The sequence below is a fragment of the Ptiloglossa arizonensis genome, chromosome 7 (assembly GCF_051014685.1).
Source record: "Ptiloglossa arizonensis isolate GNS036 chromosome 7, iyPtiAriz1_principal, whole genome shotgun sequence".
NCBI lineage: Eukaryota > Metazoa > Arthropoda > Insecta > Hymenoptera > Colletidae > Ptiloglossa > Ptiloglossa arizonensis.
In genome coordinates, this window is record NC_135054.1 from 4,878,647 (window position 1) to 4,903,106 (window position 24,460).

Here is a 24,460-nt window from a genome sequence, read left to right on the forward strand (position 1 = left end):
TTCAAGAGTCTAAATTATAAAAATATATAGATCCAAAAATATGGATGAAACGCTGAGTTTATTCGAATGATTATTATCTACCGACTGTGCTTATATAACGTACGCGAGCTCTGGAAAGTGTATTAGCTCGTCCATCTTACGAATTTATTTTACTTTAAGGAATTCTATAATACGTAGATGTAAAGAAAAATAGGTACTATTCAAAATAGATCGTTGCAAATGATACACTCGCTCTACTAACAACGCAACAATAATAAGATTCTTGACTTTATGCCCCAATTCTGTAAACTTTACTTCTACTTTCCATTTAGACCGGTTGTTTGTCCTCCACCAAACTTCTCTCCATCAGAGATATCTCTATCGTCTACTTCGAGCCCTAATATTTCAAACTTCAAATGTTAGGGTTTCCAATTACTCTACTTTCATAATTCTATACAATATTTTTTTAGTAAATTTGTGTTCACTAAAATCAACAACTGGAAGTACGCTATCTCGTCACTTTTGTATTTCTTATGAGTGACAAAAACTTCCAAATTATAGTAAATAGTACTTATATCGTACAATAGCAAGAATATGTTGGCAGGAATGTTTTGAAATCGTGTAGAATAGGAAAAGCATGCTATTCAGGGAATCCCAAGATTCATTCCTAAAGGAAGAACAAAAATTCGCAGACAGACGAATCAGTGTCAAGTTTGCATCAGTGTTTGAAATCCAATTTTTCCACAGAGACCGTGCTAATACGCAAAAATTTGTGCGTTACATAATTATATAACCAGCTACCATACCATAACGACAGTTAACGAACCTTTTCATCTATCATCGTGACGAATCCAACTTCTGTTACATTTGTCAGAACGTTTTGTTAATTTTGGTCATTTGTTTATCCCGTTTGCCACGGATCCAAGTATATTTAATTATGTATGAGAGTTTATTAGCAAGTTGCGCAACTTGTTGTTTATGCAATTCGTTGATAAATAGTTTTAGAATCAACTATTTATTAAAATCAATTATGCTCGTATTTTAGTTGTACGTCTACAAAAAGACGAAGTAAGAATATTTATATAATCTCTCAAGTATTGAAAGTATATTTTAATCGTTTCAACGATTACAAATTTAGATTCTTTCTATAAACTTTTCAAGGAGACTTAATTCATACTTAAATGCATTTACGAGGCGAGATCAAATTTATCGAGAAGAATACTTTGGTTATTAAAAATAGCCAGACTCGATAAATGGCTTAAAATTACTCCAACTTTATCGCAATCGCGCAAATATACTATGTAATACGTACGAGATGACTAGTAGATTGTTGGGGTTTTACTTTTCAATGGCGTGAGAAAGAACATGTAAAAGTAACGTACACAACAATCGCACCGAAAAAAAGCAATTATTTCATTATGCAATAAATTACTTACACAGAGTAGACAGAAACAGCGAATACATTAATTGTTGCAAACGAGAATCTCTACTCTGTCTTTTTTTAATTGGATCATAAAACATTTTATTTGTCTTCCTTTGATTCGTTCGTTAAAATATTTTCAGTAGTTTTAAATTAATTTCAGCCAAGAAATTTGCACGCGATCTATCCGATTATTTTTGCGCATTTATAACACATTCCTCATTCTACTCCACCTATACATACGGAATATTTACACGACAATGAAGTACATATATATATATATATATATATATATATATATATATATATATATATATATATATATATATATATATATACTTAAAACGTAAAAAAATAATTAATGCGATAATTGGACCGAAATGATTATTTTCATCGGGATCAAGCAACGGGCAATGTATTTCGTTAAACGTTAAATTATTCAACCTGAAAGCTTAAACGTTAAATACAATTAAGTCTTCTTTCAGCTACTTCATTAATTAATTTATCAATCGCGATGAATATTTTTGTCGACAGTGGGCCACTCAACGTTTCTTTGTTGTGGTTGACATGATGGTCAACTGGGTGTTTCTCTTTTGTAAGTTCTGATGGTCCCTTTCAATCAGATACGAGCACAATTTAATTCGAACAATAAATAACGAACAAGAACGTCGTACGATTTATTTGCAACGTTTATTCGATCGAATAATCATTCTGCTAAACAATTATCCGTTCAACACGAAAGATAAAATATTGAAAACGAAGTTGAATTTTTCACGCGAGGAAAGTCCAAGAAAGTCCGCTGGTACGTCGAGTGGACGAGGATCGAAAACAAAATGGTCGAAATGGCGCGATAAAGTCTCTCGCGATTGTTCGAGTAATTTGAAAAAAATATTTTCCCCAGCATCTCGTGCACGAATTTCGCGTATCGGATATCGCGCGATCCGCGGGTAGGAGGTGAAACCTGGAGGTTTCCTCGGCAGACGGTGAGACGGATTCGACTTCCGGTAGGAGCGCGATCTTCGAGGAGCGTCGAGGAGCCGATGACGAGGAGGGTCCCTCTCGTTGGAAGGGAGGGACGAGGTCCCACTCCGAGCGCCAATTACGGTTACCGAACGGCCGTCACTCGGCATTATCGGATAGTTAACTCGGTAAATGGGGGGAAAGAATTCCTACGGAGGTGATTCGGGGCGCAGCGAGTAAGGGAGTGGGGGTACGGGAGGTAGAGGGGCACGGGTGACGAAGATAAAGTCGCGTCCCCGATGATAAAGCCTGGCAGGCCAGCACACAAGCGGGGCATGGAATTCCACCGGGCAGATGAAGCACCACGGCGGCCTATATTCGCGGCTTATTTTAGAACTGCGCCAAGCCGTGCCTCGGCAAAACACGCGCACGCGTGACACGCTGCGCCTCCAAGACGAGGAGCCCGTGCACCGATTACAATTTGCTGGACACATCGGCCGGTGCACGCGCTATAAGCGGAATGCGCGCGACCACGCGCGAATTTATCTGCTCTGTTGACTGTTGCGACGAGACATGACCACCGAGGCTTCGAATGCTTACCAGAACGTATTTTCGAAATTTGAAATGTAGATTAGGAACCCGGCTGTAGACGCAGCTGTTACTCCATTGAAATAATTAGCGATGGAACCCGACGTATCGCAAGTACCATCGGAGCGTAATTCGATGTATTCGAATCCCGTGTTTACAGAGCGTTTCCGAATCGTAAATAGAAATTTAACTAAACGACAGCCACCGTGGACAGAAACTACAAATTCCAGACCGATCGAGTACACCGAGTGAATTTTTCAGAGGCTCGATTCGTTCGTTTGGAACTCGATAGTCCTTTACGCGTGTCTTATCGAACGGTTAATGTCTATTATTAACGTTTCCACGTAAATTGAACGTCATTTCTACATTTAAACATATATACACGTATGCAGCCATGTTGCGTTAACGCGCGGAAACTAAGAATATCGTTGGAAATAAAAGAAATTAAAGATTCATAAGAAACGTAGATAAATGTATCCTTTTCGCTTGCTGGCCAATAGTTCCTTAGATCGTCGAAACTGAGAGGAATCGCTGCAAGTAGAAGAAACGTTCGAACGAATCTCGGTATATTGCTTAAAATATAATCGAAACTGATCCATAAGAAGACATCGCGTGTTGTCGCCTACTAGTCGTAGACACGTTGAACTCGACAGATAAATCGAAAAGATAAGGAACGATTGTAGACTTGTAAAATTTATTAAAACAATTTTGTATTTTGTTCATACATCCGATTCACCGGTTCATTTTCTACTTATAGTTTCGAAGCGCCCAGTATAATTAAATTGGAAAGGAAAAGTAATATTTAAGTATAGTCGATATATAATATTCTTAAAGATGTTCAAAGCTGTGTACGTTTATAACCGTAATCTCCGTTTCAAAAGATAATATTGAAACGTTAACTTCCTGACCTACATAAATTTGTATCAGTTACACTCTTATGCGATAGAATATTAATATTTTCATTTATATTTTATTAAAAAGCTATTTTTCGAGTGAAATTTCTACTTTTGTTTTTGCGATGCAAAATTTTCAAATAATTTAGTCTTACACTTTGAACATCTAACAGATCATCGACATAAAAATAATTTAAAGTATTTACTCCTTAGTTTGGTGCGTTTCGTAGAATAATCTATCCTGAATTTCATACATTAATCGTAAATAATGTTCAAAGTCCTTTCAAATGGCTCCTACAGGTTCGGTGCAATTCGTAGTGAATTAAAATCGTCCGCAATGTTTGTCAATTTTTTGTACCAAGAATGTTTATACATATATGTACGTATTGCATATACATTTGTACCGTACATTGTATAATATCTACAATGATGGAATGTGCAAATTGATACGGTAACGAGGTTGATAAACGATTTTCTGTGTGGGTAACTGCAGTCTTGCCCACGAAGCTACCGAATTTGTTCCGGTGTTAAATCTGTGATAAATACAAATTTCTTATTACCGTTACAAGTTCGTACAGAGTAGTTTATCATCGACGAATCGATTTGCTACCGAATTTCTGTACGTGTGCAAATGCAGCCGTATAAATTTCCATATGCACGCGTGAAATGTCCACACCCCTTTCCGTAACAACCAAATAGAAAAGAATATTTACCGAGCGTACTCTACCTCGCATTCGGAGCAACTTGAGGAATTTTTACAATTTATCTCTAAGCTTCGTTTCGAATCGGTAGATTACTCTTATCGTCTGAAAATTGGATATCACGAACACCCGAGCGTGCACGATAAACGAAGATCTAGGTCTCAGACTCGTCGTCGATGTTTAACCGTTACAGACTTCGTTTCACCAAGTATTTGCTCTCCGTTTGGTTTTAATCGCGAGCGTATTCGAGAGAACGTTATCGGCGAAGTGTGCGCGAATTATGACACGCCGATAAGAAACACGCATGGTATGCCGAACGTTTTCATCGCGCCCGAAAATCCCGGCGAACGTCGACGAATCGTCGCTGGGAAAATGCACGTACACGTGGTATCGAGTAAAAATTCATCGACGTCGGACGTTGACACGCGATTGTTGCACGCAGACGAGTTATCAAATTCACGAATTACATTCACGGATCGAGAAAACAATGCAGATCGAATCGGGCAGACGATCGCGCGATTCTGTCGCGTAACCGTGCATACTTTACAACGGTATTAGAAATTCTAATCAGCCCGCACGACGTTCGAGCATGCCTGCCAAATACGGGCCACGATTGGTCGGGAACTCGTTCACGATAAACGAATTTACAGTGTTTCGCTCGTAATTGCACGCGCGGTCTGTCTGTAAATCGTGCGCTAAAACCCGCAAATATATTTTACGGAGGCTCGATCGCGAAACCGAGAATGGTTTCGAACGTTTACCGCTGGATCTATTTCACACCGGTGAAGTTTCACTCAAGGGTTGGAAAAGGAGAAGCGAGTTACAGTAATCGTGCCCGAGAGCAAAATTCGTTGGATAAAAGTCTCACCGACGCGACGAGTCCAACTAGAATAGAGTTTTTTTTTTTTAATTATAAATTACACTCGTATTTTTTATATTCGATTCTTACAGATGTTCGTTTAACGAAGAGGACTCGAAGCTTTAAGCTCGAAATAAATACACCGATTTAAACATTACTCGCATCTGACTAATTTATTACCGTTACTATAGGAGCGTTTTTCAAACTTTCTTGATCGAACTTTTTATTTCATTATACGTATATACGTACACACGCATATACATATTCACGAAACAGTCGGATTCGTTTGTAGCTATTCTATAACATACAACTAACGCGTAATAAAGTTTTATCGTTGAAAAGAGAATCGAAATGAAAATATATGTGTAGGCAAAACTGATCGATTTTATTTTATGTCTTCAACTAGTAATTATAATTTTTTACGGAACACAGTTTGGAAAACACTAAACTAGAAGAAGATCTAAAAAGAAATCACAAACGGATTTGAAATATTTAAAAATTTCTGCGAACGATATTTATGCTTTCAATGAACTATTCTTTTCCCTTACTGTTGCTTAAAAGCAACGAGATTTTTTGTTGTTTATCAAAGAATATGTTTACTCTGTAGATACATCTCGTGTACCCCCTATGATTTATGTACAAACTTACACAGCTTAGAACTGTGAAACTTACATATGTAATTCAAAGATCATGATCATATTACACGCTTTTAAAATAATTTTATTACTATTAACCATCACATTTTTACACCATCGAGGATGTTCCAAGACTTAATGATCTACCGGTTGCAATTATACGTATTACCATGATGTAACTCTTTATTGGTGTATTTAGATCTGAGAATCAATATATTTTCCGAGTAGGGCTAACAAACTTGGCCAAAAACGTTCAATAAGCATAATTTGTTTTCGAAATGAATTTATTCAAATTATAATACCATAGTACCATAATGTGCTGAAACGGATTTCATTGAGAACGTTCTGTTTGAGTAGTAGGTACAAACACGAATTATTAAAATTACTCGATCGTTCCTTCTATTTGTCCAAAATTTTGAACAAGTTTATCTGCGTTCTGAACACGATCTCAAGTTTGAGTTGTCGAATAAAGATTCCAGTTAACTTCGAATTACATTTGAACCGAATTTGAGTGACAATTCGCATAAATCCGAGTTGCTCGAGAAAACTCGTGTTTCTTTGGATCTTCGATGATCGAATTTGTCCGCGACTCGAGAGATCTATCGAAGATTACGACCGAGTTAAGTCCAAGCTAGGTATCGTTTACCTTTGTTGATACGAAATCGTGAGTGACATTCGCACGTTGGATTCGTTCGCGACTCAGGGTCGATCCGAGGTCTCGACATAGGAAATCGATGAACAGTCTGTTTTATCTTCTGAAACATAATCACAGCGGTGGCGGTGGAACAAGGCAAAGGAAAAAGAAGGGCACCTCGAAAACTCCTGTAATTTGTTTTTCAGTGCTTTTCGTGTTAAATAGACCGTGATAGTTCAGCGTCGCGCACCACGGACGACCACTACATACTTTTTCATGTTACGCCACAGATTTTATTCCATAAGTTTCCGTCCACCGTGTCGCGACGATTAATTTACTCGACAATGTGGAAGCGATACGGTATCTCTCCGTTGGATTTTCACCAAGCGCTTTAGTTTCTTGCTTTGCAATTGAATAAACGCCAGTACAGCGTAACATTAGCTACTTTAGAACTAACTCGTTAAGCGAATTTCTTTTGCGCGTTATAAATCACGGTCTCGAATAAACAATAATAATAATAATAATAATAATAATAATAATAAAGCAATAATGTTTTTATTGTACCTTGAAACAAAAATATGCACAGTTTCTCTGCTATTAAGTTTAAGCCAATACACATAGGAGAGTAAATGCAATAGATGAAGGAAAAATGAAAATAAGAAGAAAAGTTACTATAAACGAAGCTAAGGAGAAAGAAAGAAAAAAAGAAATAAAATAGTAAATTATCGAAGATTCATAAACAGGTATATAAGAGAAAATTCGGTTCATCGATTTTACACTGAATTCATGTGTGATGTAAATATGTGAATATATCTCTGTAGATCGCTTTCATTTAGTTTTATGAGTCTCAAACATGGTATACAAGAAAATTATCATTTTGTGTCAATGTTTCTAATTTTGTTATATACGAATAAAGATCAAAGATTATGTAACGAAGTGATTGAAAAGGAGAATTTCATCGTTGCGTATAAGTACCTTCTCCGAAGAGGAACATTAAAACGTCAGAATTTAACAAAATATTTAAACTATTTAACTCAGATGCAGTTTCAATGGAAACACGAATGACAGATTATTTATGTTCACAAAAGAAACTACAAAATTCAGTTATCGTGCGAACAGAACGAACAAGTAGAATAAAGGAACATAATTGAACTCGGCAATTAGTCATAAATTGCTGTAAAAGTAGAAAAAACGCCTACGTATAAAACATATAAACGTGAAAATAGATTTTCCTTTCTTTCAATGGTTATAGGCTACGAAATTACGAGTAATCGTTAAAAAAAACAAACAAACACGTGCCCTTGCTTTTTTAAGTATTAGCAGATTACATAAACAGAACTGGAATGAAAAATAAAACTCCCACAACGAAATTTCCTCGAATTTCCACCGAGTACAGAACCAAAGTTGCGTAACAAAATGTATAATTGGTTGTCGTACACGCAGTTTTAACGCCTGTTTTCGTAACGATATCTTAAAATAGCAAATGTATCGGAGCCGTTATCGATGAAACTCGTATTCTTAATCAACAAAAGCCCGATCTCGTAGAACACACCCGCCTCTCTGTCCTCCGATTGACCAATCGCGGGAGGACACCCAGTAGATATCACGCGTGGCGCCTTGGCCTACGCACTTTGCTTGCGTAACACGGTGTAGCGTGGCTCTTTGTCGACCAAGGCGAACTTCGCAGATGTCCGTGTAAATTTTCGAGCGTGGAAAACTACTTACGAGCGCACCGAAATCGCAAACTCGACTCCAATAGTTCGCTCGTGCTTAACAGGGAACGACATTTTTCCGATTTTAAAAAATCGAAATTCTTTTGCATTTTCTTCAAATTTAAATTCGAAGAATACCATTCCAAAATATCCGGACGAAATTTGAGATCTCAACGAAGACACAAAGGAGAGTCGTGCAATAATACCACCGCTCTAAGGTTTTTTGTTATATCTTGGGTTAAAGTTCATGTTGATATTTGTTTGAAATTTAATCAAAATAATTGATTGAAGTTGTAATTTGTAGGAAATGAAAAATTATCGTCCAGTACCAACCAGCTATTTAATTTATTCATTTTGAGGTCTGAACGATTAATAATGTTAACGAAAAGATATCTAAATATGTTATTCAAACTTTATTATTTCTACAGATATCACAAACAAAACAATTAATATCCTTTTATCTATACATTCGATAGACTTCACTCAATCTTCGTTAAATGATTCTTGACAAATGATACATTGGGTGAGTTTTTCGTTAAAATCTAACTTTATTTTCTTATTTATCTTATCCAATAATTTTCTTCTCGTCTTGTTTTTTGAGATTTCCTTAATTGTCTCACAATTTGTTCTTTCGCTGCCCCTTTTTCTCTTTTCTTTGATTATCCTTCCGCTTTCCTCTTATTCGCACTTACTTCTCTTTTTGTTTAATCAATTTCTTTTTACCCCGAAGTATGTCTATAAAAATTGCTACAGTTAAGATTTCAGATTGTTGCGTTCACTGTTTTCTCTTTTTCGTTTTCATTTTTAGAATCTCACTTTTAGGAGAGACTTCGTTTACAACTTCCATAAAATCAAAAGATACACCAGTTAGAGGAAATTGTAATGAAAAGTTTGTGTTAATACGTAAAGTGTGGGATGACGATATAGAAGATTCGATTGACAGAACAAATAATGTAGGCACCTTTGCGTAATTTTATTTTCATGGACTCCTTTTAATGCTTCATGTTCATGTTCTCCTCTGTCCATTTTCCTTTGTTTGTTTTAAAATTTTAGACACTTGTCTGCGGGAAAAGATAGAATATAAATTATGAATAAATAAAAATATGAAGGTCACCTTGAGTTTTTGAACTATTACGTGCATAAATTTGTTCTCGAGCCGAGTTTAAAGACGTGAACAATTTGAAAAAATGTCACGAAGGTTTAGGAATATCTTACAGGCTGTTCGTGAATAGTTTACGAACTTGTGTACATCTTGGAGTATAGAAAACTCAAGATACAGATACGAGATAATGTCTTTACGAAGCTAAGTCGTGTTATCAGTATTCTTAGGGAACTCGATTACTGTCAAACGACAGAAGCTCAATGGTACACGATTCCATGATTCAATCAAAAGCTTTTTATTGTTTGTTTCCTTATTCAAGGCAGCATATACAATACATGCATATGACCGAGTGTATCATTATACAATCAATATATTAATTGTAGCATCAAGTTTCTGAAATAAGTTTATAAGTGGCTCGACATTTATCGAGTGTGATTTTTTATTATAATTCATTCACCAGATTACTTTATATGAAAATGGTACACAAAAATTTGAAAAAAAAGGAAACAATCTCAATACGTTTAAGTATCGGAAAACGTTAATGGAATATAAACTTAAAAGTTATTGGTCGATTGAATTTGAATTTCTAATCTTTTAATATACAAGTATTGATAAAAAGTATAAGTAAAATGTAAGTATATTTACAGATCACGGGGTAGCCAACGTGTTAAATAGATTGGCCACTTCGAGTTTACATATTGATATCGAATTTTCAAAATAAATTTTCCAATTTGTAATAAATACAATAGACAAATTACAATTAAACGTATTATCTAGCTACAGTAAATACTTTGAATCTCAAAATAAGCACGAACTTGGGCCAACGATAAGAGAAAATTTCACATCCACAAAATTCATTAAATAATATTGTTTTATATTACGCCACTCTGTCTAAAGTATTAAACTATTGTCGTTGACAACCACCTAGATACAATTGATGCAATGTACATACACTATATACATATATACATGTATAAAGAAACTGTCTCAAAGTTACATACACGAAGTGATACGATATTAACTGTTTGTATTTATAAATACAAAAGATAAATATATTTTGAGTTCAATGTGCCCACAGCTAATATAAGTATGTCTTACGGATTAACTTCATCTAGATCTTCAATTGTAACATGAAAGGAATTATAAGAAAAAATTCTAAAGGAACACGTAAGATTATCATATCACCGCAATAAGACGATGCGTTAAAATTATTTTTACAGGCACAATGATGTATCAAATAAAATCATATTCGGTACAAGTATAATACAAGCATAAGAAGTTTTGACTCTTGTTTGACTCCGTTTGTCCGTATAATTTTTGAATTCGTATATGAGAATTTCTACAATTTCTATCGGCAAATTTTTTTGATCGAACCAATCGAAGTATGGTAAATTATGGAATCGAAACAACGAACTATCGTACACTGAATAAAATTCCTAACGAAAATCGCTTTTTAGCGAAAGTCCACTGTTCGAAAGTCGGAACTTTTCCGAAAGTGATACCTAAAACATTGATTTCTAAAACTGAAATCCGCGTTTCGAGTAATGCGCATAAAATCCCGACGAATAATACATTTCGATCGAATTTCTTTGCATAATTTTGCCACACAGGTACAGAAAAGTCAATCAGGGCAACCGAGCGCAAACTTATTCGTCGTGGTATCTGTCATTTACATAAGATAGGGACAGCTATTTGATTTGTCGCATCGTCGATCAATTAACTCAATGTACGTGCGTGATTGCGTGTATATGTGTGTGCGTGCGCGCGCGCGCGCGCGCGCGCGTTTCTGGGCTCGTGAGCTCGGCTCTCGTGATCGAAAAGTAGGCCAACGTGTATCGGGCAGCGGCAAGAAGCACGAAACGTAGCCGACGATATTTCGTGTCACCCTTCTTACACGCATCTCGGCGCCACGTCACTCCTATATATTCGGTCACCGGTTGTACCCACATGAAAACGAGAACTTTCCCGGCGACTATCGTCGCACGACTCGCATCGCCGACGATGACATACTTTATCTTTGACAGGGGTCGGGTCGAACCGTGGGATCGCGGGTCGAATTTATTGCCGTCCCGGCGATTTCACAAAGGACGAATTAATTGATTCTACCTCGACGGACCAACGTGTCTTGGCGTCTCGTTTCGGAAGCTCACCCTTTACCGTATCTTAGCTACGAATCAGACGATCGGCGGAAAATTCTTTTAAGCATCTGCCAACGATTTCAAATTAATTCCATTGAAATTTTCACTAAAAAGTACGAAGAATAGGAATCGCACGATCGGCGGAAAATTCTTTAGAGTATCTGTCAATGATTTGAAATTTTGACTAAAAAGTACGAAGAATAGGAATTGCAAAATTGGCGGAAAATTCTTTAAAGTATCTGTCAACGATTTCAAATTAATTCCATTGAAATTTTGAGTAAAAAGTAAGAAGAATAGGAATCGCACGATCGGCGAAAAATTCTTTAAAGTATCTGTCAACGATTTCAAATTAATTCCATTGAAATTTTGAGTAAAAAGTACGAAGAATAGGAATTGCAAAATTGGCGGAAAATTCTTTAGGGTATCTGTCAACGATTTCAAATTAATTCCATTGAAATTTTCACTAAAAAGTACGAAGAATAGGAGTCGCACGATCGGCGAAAAATTCTTTAAAGTATTTGTCAACGATTTCAAATTAATTCCATTGAAATTTTGACTAAAAAGTACGAAGAATAGGAATCGCACGATTGGCGGAAAATTCTTTAGAGTATCTGTCAATGATTTGAAATTTTGACTAAAAAGTACGAAGAATAGGAATTGCAAAATTGGCGAAAAATTCTTTAGAGTATCTGTTAACGATTTCAAATTAATTCCATTGAAATTTTGAGTAAAAAGTACGAAGAATAGGAGTCGCACGATCGGCGAAAAATTCTTTAAAGTATCTGTCAACGATTTGAAATTAATTCCATTGAAATTTTGACCAAAAATTCACTATTTCATGACATTGATAATTGAACGTCTGTACGGATCATTTTATCGTCAACGAACAATAAAAATATTTAATGTCGACAAATAGTACAGAATATTGACTAGAATCTCTGTGCGATAATATAGCACGCGTAACGTAAATTTTTACCATTCGTTATACATTTTTACGCGACCACGATCCAACATTACTTGCATACTATTTGCAGATACCTACGTTACATACCATTGGTGTACGCATTTTACAACATAATCAACATATTTGCACAATCATCGAACATACGCCAGAACGCCGCGTTCGCACGAGTCTTTATTTTTTATGCAACGAGGTTACATACCGTTCAATTGATTATCATCGTGTAAATTTCGATCTTTTATGTTGCGGTCGAAATCCGTATAAACTTACGAAATTTCTAAAGGGGGCTCGGATCTGAAACATTATATCGCGCGAGTTATTAGACTCAAGACCTGCACCTGTCTTGCCGCTAACTCAATGTCAATGCGTAATATATTATAGAATATACTCCTTGAGTGAATATACCTCCGTTGAGTCACGTGTGATTGTGTCTAAATGCGCAAGTTTAGAAACGTTCTTTGCAGCCCAATCGCTTATTCCATTGTTTACTTTGCGTTACTACAACGACGAGTCAAAAGTTTTAACAATATTGTCAAAAAACATGAATTATCCTATTAAACATCGCATTAATTCGAAAGTGAACTAAATATCACAAATTCGAGAAGAAAATATAGAAAACAAATATTTATATATGTAAGCGATATACCATTTCCTAATAACCAATCGACCAACGAACGTGAACTCTGAGAGAGACTTTTCCATAACGCGATTAATTTCTAGAATAATTAAATCGCAATTAGGGAATCATGGTACCTCGACAAACTGTTCTTTCGCGCGCTTATTTAATAATATGAATCGTGAACTAAATACTTGTTCATGTTTCTGAATACAATTCTTGTCGGTAATAATTATTTACTGTTCTTTATTTTTTCAATTAGCGGCAATTGGAAAACGTGATAAATTTATAATTAACGACGCGTGTCACGGTGTTGCTTCAAAAAATTTCGCCATTTTCTTGAGTCGCTTGTAATCTAGGGAGAAAGATCGGTCCTAGAAGGAGCTGCTACTCGTACTGGGTCAGACGTTTTGGTCAGCCTTCGTAAGGCTTGCGATTAAGCACAAATTACTCGACGCTGTCCACATTCTACTTACTCGTGGGACTACATTCCCCTTAACCGAGGACTGACCTTTCTTTCTTCTTGAAATAAGTAGAATGAGGACGGTCGAGTATTTTTGCTTAACCTCCTCAAGGATACTGACACATAAGCGTTTGGTCTGTACGTTATTTTAAGTAGATACTGTATAATACTTAAATAACACATAACGCATGAATTTTTGTATTTTTCGTACCTTTATGAAAGTATTATTAATGAAAATCAGTTAAAACACGATCTGGTTCAAACTACTTTCAATTACAGTAATTTCGACTTCCAAGTAACTATTTTTACATAAGATTCAAGTAACCGAATCATACTGCCGTCCCCTCTCCTCAATCCTATTTAAATTTGTACATTGGCGTACCATGGACTGAAGTTTCATCTAAATTTCAATGAAAATTCAAATTTTAATCATTTTCGGTACATTATTACGAATATTGCACATAGATCGGAAAGATTTTCTTTCGATAACACACTCACATAGATATAATGAAATATAGAAAAATTTTCATTTTACATTTGGTATTCACCCTTGAACATCTTGAGTTCAAATTCCGCTATACACGCAGTTGAAATGAAAGTATCGTAAACTATCTAGCAGACTGTATCAAAAGGCATTTATTCAAATACAAAATAAGATAAAATATTGTTCGATTTACACTTAGGTAACGAATAAATTTGTGAAAAAAAAATGATTTGCACGTACAATTGCATTAACGTATACGTATCTGAAAATAAGATCTGCTCGAATGAAATAATACGTTGTTTCGACAAACAATTTTCGAATATTTTACATTTCAAATACTGTCTAACGCGCGTTAAAATTAAACAAGAACCGCTCAATATCGAAAAGAAAAATCCACGAGTCGAATCGACTCTATTAAGCAAGGTTTCGAGCTAGCGCTGGTTAACGTATGCGTATTAATATTTTTTCAGGCAATTTGCCGTTTATTTCGGAGAAATAACTTTGACGGGCTCATTGTGGGAGCAATATTTTAACGAAACAATTCTCCTCGCGGCTGTGTCCTCCGGACGCGGCTAATAATATTATCCGCTGCTCATTATTGCAATTATAAACGAGCTCGCTTTATTTTCGCAATAAGCTATTCATGTAACTCGGTCGATGTCTCCGATACACAGATGCGTACAATACGAATTCTGACTCGCTAACAATAAGTACAACGGGTGCCGCAATAAATATAGCAGCCACTATCCGAATAATGCTATCTCACGATCCACCGAATAGCACGATCGCGAACAAAGTGCCTAATGAAATTTTAACCGTTTTCTTTCGGTGCAGCAATGAACGGACGCAAGGCCGTATTTACACGATTCGGATATTCGTGACGCGTCACTGATCTTTCGTAAATTGAGTTGCGACTTTTGAAACGGCCGACTCGAACCAACGGAAATGACAAACGTTACTTCTAACGCACTGGAAATATTTGTAAAATGATTTTCGTAAGCTTTTACCGGAACACGACTGAAAATTTTACGCATCGAAATCAGTATTTGCGATTAAGAGTAGAGTAAAGAGAAAATAGAGATGGACAACATTTGATTCGAATAATGAATAAATTCGTTACGTTTTTTCGAATCTTTGTTTCTTCGATATAAATGTAACTTCACGTTATCTTTCGTTCGTTGTCCGAAATTTATTATCCAGTTAAATATTTTGCCCATAGGTGGAAAAAGGCAAAGTGGAAGAAAGTTAGTAACGCGAAACGATTCTGTACAATTATCCCGAAAAAATGCGCGGTAACGATTAATGAAAATCGAGAAACTTTCAAATCGACACTTCCTTTAAACAATAAGAATCACCACACCAATGAGAGTAACTGAAGAGTTCTGCTAAACGAATTCGTTGTACAAAGCATCATTTTTTGTACAGTGACGAAACAATTACATTATATTGAATTTTAAAACCAAATGGGCAATAGAAAACCATTGATCGACAAACCAAAGGAAAAGATCTGATTAAAATTTGTCGAACAATTATTAATCGTCCGTATATGGAAAGTATATAATTTTTCGGACGAATAAAAATTTAATCTATTCGGGAGCGATGGCAGACAAAATGTTCGATACCAACTTAGTACCAGAAAAGATGTGTAAAATTTTGATACAAAGAAAGAAACGTTAATTTACCAAAGAAATTCATGCAATTGTAGAAATAAAGGCTACTGGTGTCGGGTACATTTTCCGTGCACAACAACAGAACAACATCAAACACGTATCAAAGGTGACCAAGTGTCTTTCAACAATGCGACGATTTCAAGCCGACCATTTCAATCTCCAGACATGATTTCAATCGAGAACTTGTGAGAAGAACCGAAACCTCGATTCCGCAAATATACACACCCGAACGTGACCGAATCGTTCAAAGTTTTAATCGAAGAATCGAATTAAATATCGCACGATTGTGTTACGCGATTGATCGTTTCGTGCCCCATCTTTGTGCCATTTTAACAAAAGTTACGCTCGATAATAAAATATTACTCGAATCATCGTAAAAGTAACGCAGAGTGGATCGAGTTCTGTCGAATCGACTTGCACTTATTCGTTGCACTATTTTCTCTCGTTTCGTGCCCCGTCTTTGTGCCATTTTAACAAAAGTTACGCTCACAAAATATCGACAATAAAATATTACTCGAACCATCGTAAAAGTATCGAAGGGTGGATCGAGTTCTGTCGAATCGACTTGTCAAAAATATTTAAACATCTTGCAAATAATTGCACACGGAACATTAAAGAGCCCTTATTCGTTGCACTATTTTCTCTCGTTTCGTGCCATTTTAACAAAAGTTACGCTCACAAAATATCGATAATAAAATATTACTCGAACCATCGTAAAAGTAACGCAGAGTGGGTCGAGTTCTGTCGAACCGACTTGTCAAAAATATTTAAACATCCTGCAAATAACTGCACATGGAACATTAAAGGACCATTATTCGTTGCACTATTTTCTCTCGTTTCGTACAAAGCTTTGCAATCAATGTTGCTTAAAATTCGAACCTTTCTTCCGTAAAATAAAGTGAAAAATCCGTCCGACACGAGATACTAGCACGCCACTGTACGTCTTGGGCGAGCTAAAATAAAAACGAATAGAGGAAAGTTCGATGTAAAAGAGTTCCAGAGGGTCGAGCTACGCAAGCTAGCACGAAAGTTGAGCTTTTCAGCGTTGAAGGTCAATTATACGATGCGGTGTACTCGTTGATGCTAGAATCGCGTCCTTCGACAAGTATCATGGTCGTCGCGCCAGATAGAGATGCAGTGGATCGAGTCGAAGGACGACGTCGCATTAATCGCGCGGGAGAAGTTGCACGAATCGGAGGAAGGGTAACCGGTGACAGAGAGAGGGAACACAGGACACGTGGACCCGCGTACGTCCAGACGTAAATGGAGGGGCGCGAAGGCAACTCGGATAATGAGAATAAACGCCTAACGGTTAAGCACGGCTGCCGTAACAACTGCTAGACGCTCGATCCTGAATAATTCATCGAAAACGCACGCTCGATTAGGCAACCCCGCAACCACGGTCACCCTTCGCGTGGAAGCGTCGCGCCCTCCGATCCCCAATCCTCTTCCTCGGCGTTCAAGACGACGTCGACGACGACGACGATAGGCAAAAGAGTCGGAGAGTTTCGCGACGACAGCCTCTTAATTTTTTAAAGTCCCGATTTCCCGAGCAACCACGCCGACTTTGCTCGTTAATCACGCTCGTTTAGCTCGCGCACTGTTCAAAGTCATTAACGGATCATCCAACACTCTTCGTAAACTAAACATTGGACGAGGATCGTCCGTATCGGATACACAGAGTGAATCATTATAAACGTAAAATTTAAAGATCGATGGTTCTCGTGGAGCGAAACAAACAAGAACGCGAGTAACAATCGTTGAGATGTTTATCGTTTTAATTTGTAAGTCGTTGATAGTTCTTTGTAGTTTGTTGATTCTCTGGTGATAATTTACGCGTTGAAACGCGCAAGTTGGATAAAATGGTCTCGCGCTGTCGTAGGATTTGAAGAACGAAAGATGGTCGCGATATTGAATAGCAACGTGAAATAAGAACCCATGAAAAACGGTATCGAAATCGTTACACGCGTAATAAAATCAACAAGGTTGTAAAACAATTGAAACGAATCGTAATCGAATTTCTCTTTTTTCTTTCTCCACTTCCTGTCTGTACAACGATCTCTTTTCGGGTAAGTGTCTCTTTACTATGTTCTCGCAGCTTTTGTTTCCGTGTTCGAATTATTCACTTTTAGAATCGTACGTACACTTTCCTGAAGATGGTCCAAATGTCGACGATAGATTTTCGATTAAAAAATTAGTATATTTTGTCCCAAACACTAAAGGACTTCTTGGAAGATACTCTGTACTCTAAAAATGTCAATTGTCGCTCTCGCGAGTAATCGTCGACCACTCGAATCGATGGGTCGCTCGTACCGAAACGTGTAAACAAAAGGTGGGGATAATTTCGTTTCAGTTATCCGGGGAGAAGTTGTTTCAGTTATTCGAAGCTTATCGTAACCGAATTGTGTCACTGTCGGCAATCGTAAAACGTTAAACGGCGTATTCGACAACGAATTGACACCATTTGGGGTGGCCGTTTGTTAAAAGAAAATAATATTTTTTTCGTCGTCGGACGCGACAAGGATCGTAACGAGTATACGAATTAATTGAATCGGAGGTGCGTTAATTTTTCCAGCGGTGAATCATTTTCGAAACGAAGCGACAAATTGCATCGTCGTAACTACCCACATTAATGTATTCATCGCTTATGGTAAAACCCAGACGCGTTCGTGGCAGCGATAAAACAGAGGTGATCGCCCTTCGGTGGCGACCATGCTCGGCAGAAAACAGATTACGTTCTCTTATCAAAACTTCGATAACATAAAGAAAACGGAAAGGGAAACCGCCAACCATCTCGGACTCGGTTAAACACTTGTCAACTTTTCTCCGCGCATCGAGTTCTATCCCCATGATTTCATTTTATTATTTTCTTCCGTTGTCTCCTCCGTTACTCCGCTATCACGGAGTCTCCGTTCTACCGTTTCAACGGCGCTCCGATTCCTCTTTCCCAGTCTTTGCATCCTCCTTGCTTTCTCTTTCTCTTCTCCCACGATTTTCCTTTTCCTTTCCCATTCGTCCCTTCTGCCCGTTCATCTTTCCTCTTCGTTCTTTTTCCCTCTTGAATTTCCTTCGTCTCCGTCTTCTCTGCTTTCTCGTTTCCCGCTTTATCTATTCGACCTCCTCTCCCCTCGTATCCCACTTGCGCGTATCAACCGTGGAAAAGACGGCTCGCCGGTGGCGTTTAATTGCTACGAAATAAACGAAAAATAAAACACCAGAATGGCCATCGTTCCTCGTATCCCTGCTCCCTCGCCTTTCCCTCCGATCGCGGAAACGCTCGCCGTTATATAAACGCAAACAGCAGCCCGCGTTTATGCAATCCGCGTCGCTCGTTTCGCTTCTCTCGATCGAGCCTTTTTTCCGCGGGCAGGCGTCACGACATTTCTGCGCCGCCAGGAATGCGTGCCCGGCGGCATTCCTTATTGACATTACGATGGAATCGTCGAGGTCGTCAGGTTCGAGTACCACTCCCACGGGCTCGGAAACAGGTACGGAAGAGGCATGCGGCGAACAGAACGACTATCCCCCGCGCGGGATCGAGAGGAAAGCTACCTTGGCGGACGTTGCTATCCGCGGAGGAGGTGCCGCGGTTATCTAGACGAGAGAGGAGGAACATGATCGACCGATCGATACGGAGGCTCGGCTCGACTCGCGGCCTGTATCGCATTGCAGGTCGCAGAACTGGGTTAACAGAGTGTCCCGTGTCTACGGACACTCTGGATCCCTGCGCAGAACTATAGGGTGGGCCAAACGTTCACCGACTGGTTTTTTTTTTTCAAATTTCTAACCGATTTAGAGTTTAATTACCACTCGTTCTTTCTCTTCGCAGATCGCGAAGAATTTTACGAAAATTTATAACCGATACGTACCCATTGCAAGGACGGGTTAAAATTATCGAACGGGTGAATATTTACATCGCTCGGTCCAAGTTGGCCCACCCTGTGTATCAAACGTTTTTTTCTGCGGTGAGAAGGGGAGGAAAGGGACGGGGGGAAAATGGCGACCGTGGAACGGATACGTCACGATAGGTCTGAACGGTTTTGCCAAACGTGCTCGATATTTTTTTCAACATTCTAGGAAACTGTTGTTAATCGCAAAGATCGTCGAGCGAAACGATTCTACGCAGGTATAAATATTGAATAGTCCTGGATGATATTGCGCGTTTCGAAACTGTATTTCATTGAATCGAAACTGGTACGAAACACAATTTAGAGCACGATATTGCACGGTCGGTCCGTTGTTGCTCGGGAAAGATGATAATCTGAACGATGTCTCTGGTGAATTATAGTTTCGATCAGAGAATTATAATTTACTTTCAATAATGACGCGTAGACACCGTAATTTCGATTCTTTTGGGCTCGTTTTAAAAACAAACAAAATGTGGTACCAATGGAAATTATATATTTTCGTAATCGGCGCAAAACGAGTTTTCCGGTCACTGTATTGACACGTTTAACGCTGGAATATTTCGATGATATGTAAACATTGGGAAACCGTTGATAATTCCAAAGTTTTCAGTTTAATCGAGATTAACTTTTGGGGTAATTGTGCCGATAAAAGGTAAACACGTATTGTAATTTTGCGGATTTCTTTTACGCACTTACCGACAAATTATCGATACGAGGTCGCGAATTTCTAGTACAAAAAGATACGACCTACCGATAGGTACGACGACAACCAACGTGTTAATACTCGATACCTTAGGTCGATAGACGGTTTAAAAATACCGCAAAGTAAAGTGACAGAAACTACTAGGAATATCTGGGACATTCGAATAATGTATTCCGATCGGTTAGATTACCTTTGGATACGAGGAAAAGAAACTTCGCATCGCCTTTGGTTCGAGAAAGTTGATCAATTGCATCGAGAAAATAATAAAAAATTTCAGTAAAGGTATAATAAAATCGACTGGAAAACTTCCAGTCACACGACTAGAAAACTATATCGAGTCTGATCTTTTTGTCGGAATTGTATGTAACTTTCGTTATTCCTTATGCATTGTTGAATCCTCGGAAATGATTCACAGCAACGAGATGTTTAACGACAGATCTTTTAACACGTTAACTATGCGAAAACATATAGTTTTTATCATACTTATTTTGTAGTACGGTAAGAGCATTTAGATGGTCTTTTTCATGTAGTCTTATGAGAAAGAGAATTGTAAAAACTTTATGAGAATTGTTTTAATTTTTTACAACAAAAAAGAAGACTTATTTACCACTTGAAATCACTTCTTTTTTACATCAAAATAACATAATCGACCAATTTATGTAACAAAGTAAGTAGACATTTTGTAGAGCGATTGCGACAAAATTATGGGACTGGCAAAGGGTTACGAAAAAGGATAAGCTAATTAAAGAACGCAATCGAATAGAGAAAACTAAGAAATGAGGGGTAACAGAAAAGCATCAAGTTCGATACCAATTTTCAAATTCTTTTCAATAAAATGAAGCGGTATATGCATATGTATACACACGTACGTATAAATAATAAGTATTCGACTATTATCGTATCCTAATGAAGCCAGAAGATACGAAATAAATTAATCTTGAAGTAAAAATACACTGCAATTTTATTATCCTTGTTTCAACTATGCGACGACGATTACAATAACCATTAACCATGATTAAAAACATTCACGGTCGAATGTACAAAATTTTGTACACCAGATCCAGATAGAACCACGTCCAATTCTACGAGCAGTTTCGTACTAATTCGTTTGACCCGCACCTTTCGTTGCTGCTTCGTAATTTCTTCCAGGCCACGGAAAATTAATTATATAAGCCATAACCGATACCACGATCGCATTACGCTGGTAGTGTATTTTCGCGTTATTAATGACCGTTCTTGTTCTATGCTGTGTAGTTCCCCTCCTATGATCCACTTCAAATTGCATAAGATTTGGCACCATGGTCATCGATTTTGGGCGTCGGCCCAGTTTCTTTCATCCCTCAAAACTCTAACATTTAATATCTTAAAAATACTGCAGATTGGTAAAAATCGATTCCGAAGTCGAATTCTGTACGAATTGACGCGGAGCTGCTATTATCGGCACAGAAGAAAAGCAAGAGCGAAAAAGTTTCTTCTATTTTAATCTTGCAGACGCTTGTCGAGAATAAATAGCAATACGTTGCAAAGTATTTCGTAATCTCGCGATCTAGCAAACCTGGTACCGTGTTAAACGTTTATTTCAAGTACCGTGGAAACATTCGACGAATGGAGGATCGGGTCCGGTCGATGAATAAAGAAATACATAAAAAAAGGGAACGGAGACAAGTCGCGCGTTATACACGGTGTTCATGGACCAAGGAACGAAGGAACCGCTGCGATAAAACGAGCCGAACGAGCGCGTTACGAAGCTCCAAAGGCTGGAGGCAAATCTCGTTTCGACCTTCGAACGAGAAAAAGCGAATCGTTTGCCGGTGATCCAGTTAAGAAGCAACTCTTACGCGCGGTTTAGTCATTAAAGGAGGAACGCCCACGACGAGAAGTTTCGTCGCCCGGAATAACGATCGAGGTTCGAACGACGGTGTTATTTCGAAATCACACGGTACATGACTCTAATTGAACGACTTCCTGCGGCGTCGCGCTAACGGGGAACAGATTTCGGATCCGCGGGCGTAACTCGCGACCGACAATTCGAAACTCCTCCGAAAACGAAGGACCAATTCCCCGCGTGCTGGAAACTTTGAGGTAGGAGCAAAAAGAGCGAACCCGCTGAAAAAGAGAGAGAGAGAGAGAGCGTGTGTGTGTGTGTGTATGTACGTGTGTGTGGCAGAGGGAGAAAGAAAGAGGTGAGAGAGGAGAAACGGAGTCGCTAGGTCGAGGTGGCGCGTAGGTGGAGGACACGAGAGAAAGAGAGGAAGAAGAAAGGGGATGGTCGGCTGACAAGGGTGGGTGGCGAGGGAAGAAATCCCCCGAAGCTCTCCTCCACCAACTTTATAATTCTTGCGACGCTTTTGGGGAATGAGATTGTCGGTGTAGAGGTAGGGGTATAAAGGGGAGGTTTAAGGTAGTCCGCTGGCGCCAGTGACGTCTGCCGAATAGCTGCTGACTTCCAGACTCCTGTAGTTTCGGCTAAGTGGTTCCCTTTTGCCCCACTTGAACGTCTGCACACCTTCCACCCGCCCGTCGCACCTATCCACGCTGAAGAATCGCCGATTTTTATCGATTTAAGGAACCCTCCGATGTATTATACATATGTATATTCGTGCGTGGGCGTATGTGTGTCGACGATCCGATTCGAGCTAGGAAAACCGATCGTGTACGACAGAATACGACACGGTGCAACTCAGTTGGGCAATCTTTTTCACGCAACTTATTAAGCGATCACCCACGGTGTTTCGTTTATGGTACTCGATGTGTGCAAATATATTCCGTAAAAGGAATTAACTATATTTTTCGAATTGTTGGAATATATTCAAAGCTTTACCGTTACGAGATTAAGATCGAGAATTTTGACACAATATCAACGTATTTCAAATACGTATGTCACGTACTGTGAATTATTGATAGCACGATAAACAATGCGATTCAAAACTTTTTGATCATTTTGAACGAAAATTACAAAATTGATTGCAAGTTATAAATAAATGATTAAATAAATTCGTACACATTTATTAAAATAGAAGAAATGTAAATTAATATACGCAACAATTGTTTCTCACGTCCTACTCCAAAGTGAGACATAAACGAAAATGCATATGCAAATGAACAATTTCTAGGAAAAATCTGTTTGCTTCAGTTTTATTACTAACTGTAGCGTTGAAAACTCGATATTTTCGAGAATCTCGACATTTTTGAAAATCCCAACACTTTCGAGAATTTCGATATTTTCGAATAACGAGACGCTTTCGACTCGTCTCGATTCGAGTCTTCTCGTCTCGTCTCAAACATCGAGACTTTGACATTTTCAAGATTCTGCAAACCTTTATCGCTTAGCGTATTAAAATAACTCATTTCTGCTCGAGAAAGTAATCCGTAACATAATTACGAATGCATTACTGTAGATTGTAATTTCTTCAATTTTAAACGCCTTTAGCCTTTACCAGTACGATGAAGCAGACCAGTATCATTGTATTACACGAGTCAACTATCAGTAGGTATCGTGAACCACTCCTTATAACAGATCAATGCATTTTATTTATGCCTGAATAACTCTTAAATAACGAAAGATATTGAAAAATGTTATTTCTTGGGGGCTGTAAATTAATAGAAAAATATATTCGAAAGTGGAGGGATTAAAAATGAAATTTCGAAAAGCATTTCTAAATATCTCTTGTAATTTAAGAGTTATATAGGCACAAATAAAATAGGAGATTCCGATATAATTTTTTTCCGTTAAAATCGGAGAGAAATCGCAAATACGGCATAGTTTTTGAATCGAACGTTCACAAAAATTTCATTTAAATCGGCGTCTAACGGTTTGCATACTTCCCTTGTTGGTCTAATCGGAGACTAAATTTGTACGATGCATTAGACTACAAATGGTTATGAAATTCGAATCAAAAGTGGAGAAACTAAAACGAACAATGCGAAAGAACATCGATCTGGAACTACCGGAAAACGGTATTCGTATTTCATACATCGAACAAATTGCAGAAATGCCGGAGGCGTTAATATGCCAGGGCGTAACAGAGGGGTTA

The 24,460-nt window shown here is 37.9% G+C and overlaps 1 protein-coding gene across 3 annotated transcripts in view; it reads right to left on the reverse strand.

Moving 5' to 3' along the window:
- Foxo (forkhead box, sub-group O) overlaps positions 1–24,460 on the reverse strand; it is a 276,490-nt gene that overhangs the window by 47,441 nt on the left and 204,589 nt on the right. The window contains exon 8 of one of the 3 annotated variants that reach the window (XM_076316422.1): positions 8,949–9,442. The exons of the other annotated variants lie outside the window; for them this stretch is intronic. The gene's annotated coding sequence lies outside the window, so the exon portion shown is untranslated. Of the gene's footprint in view, positions 1–8,948; positions 9,443–24,460 lie in introns of those variants that run through there. 3 annotated transcript variants of the gene reach the window in all.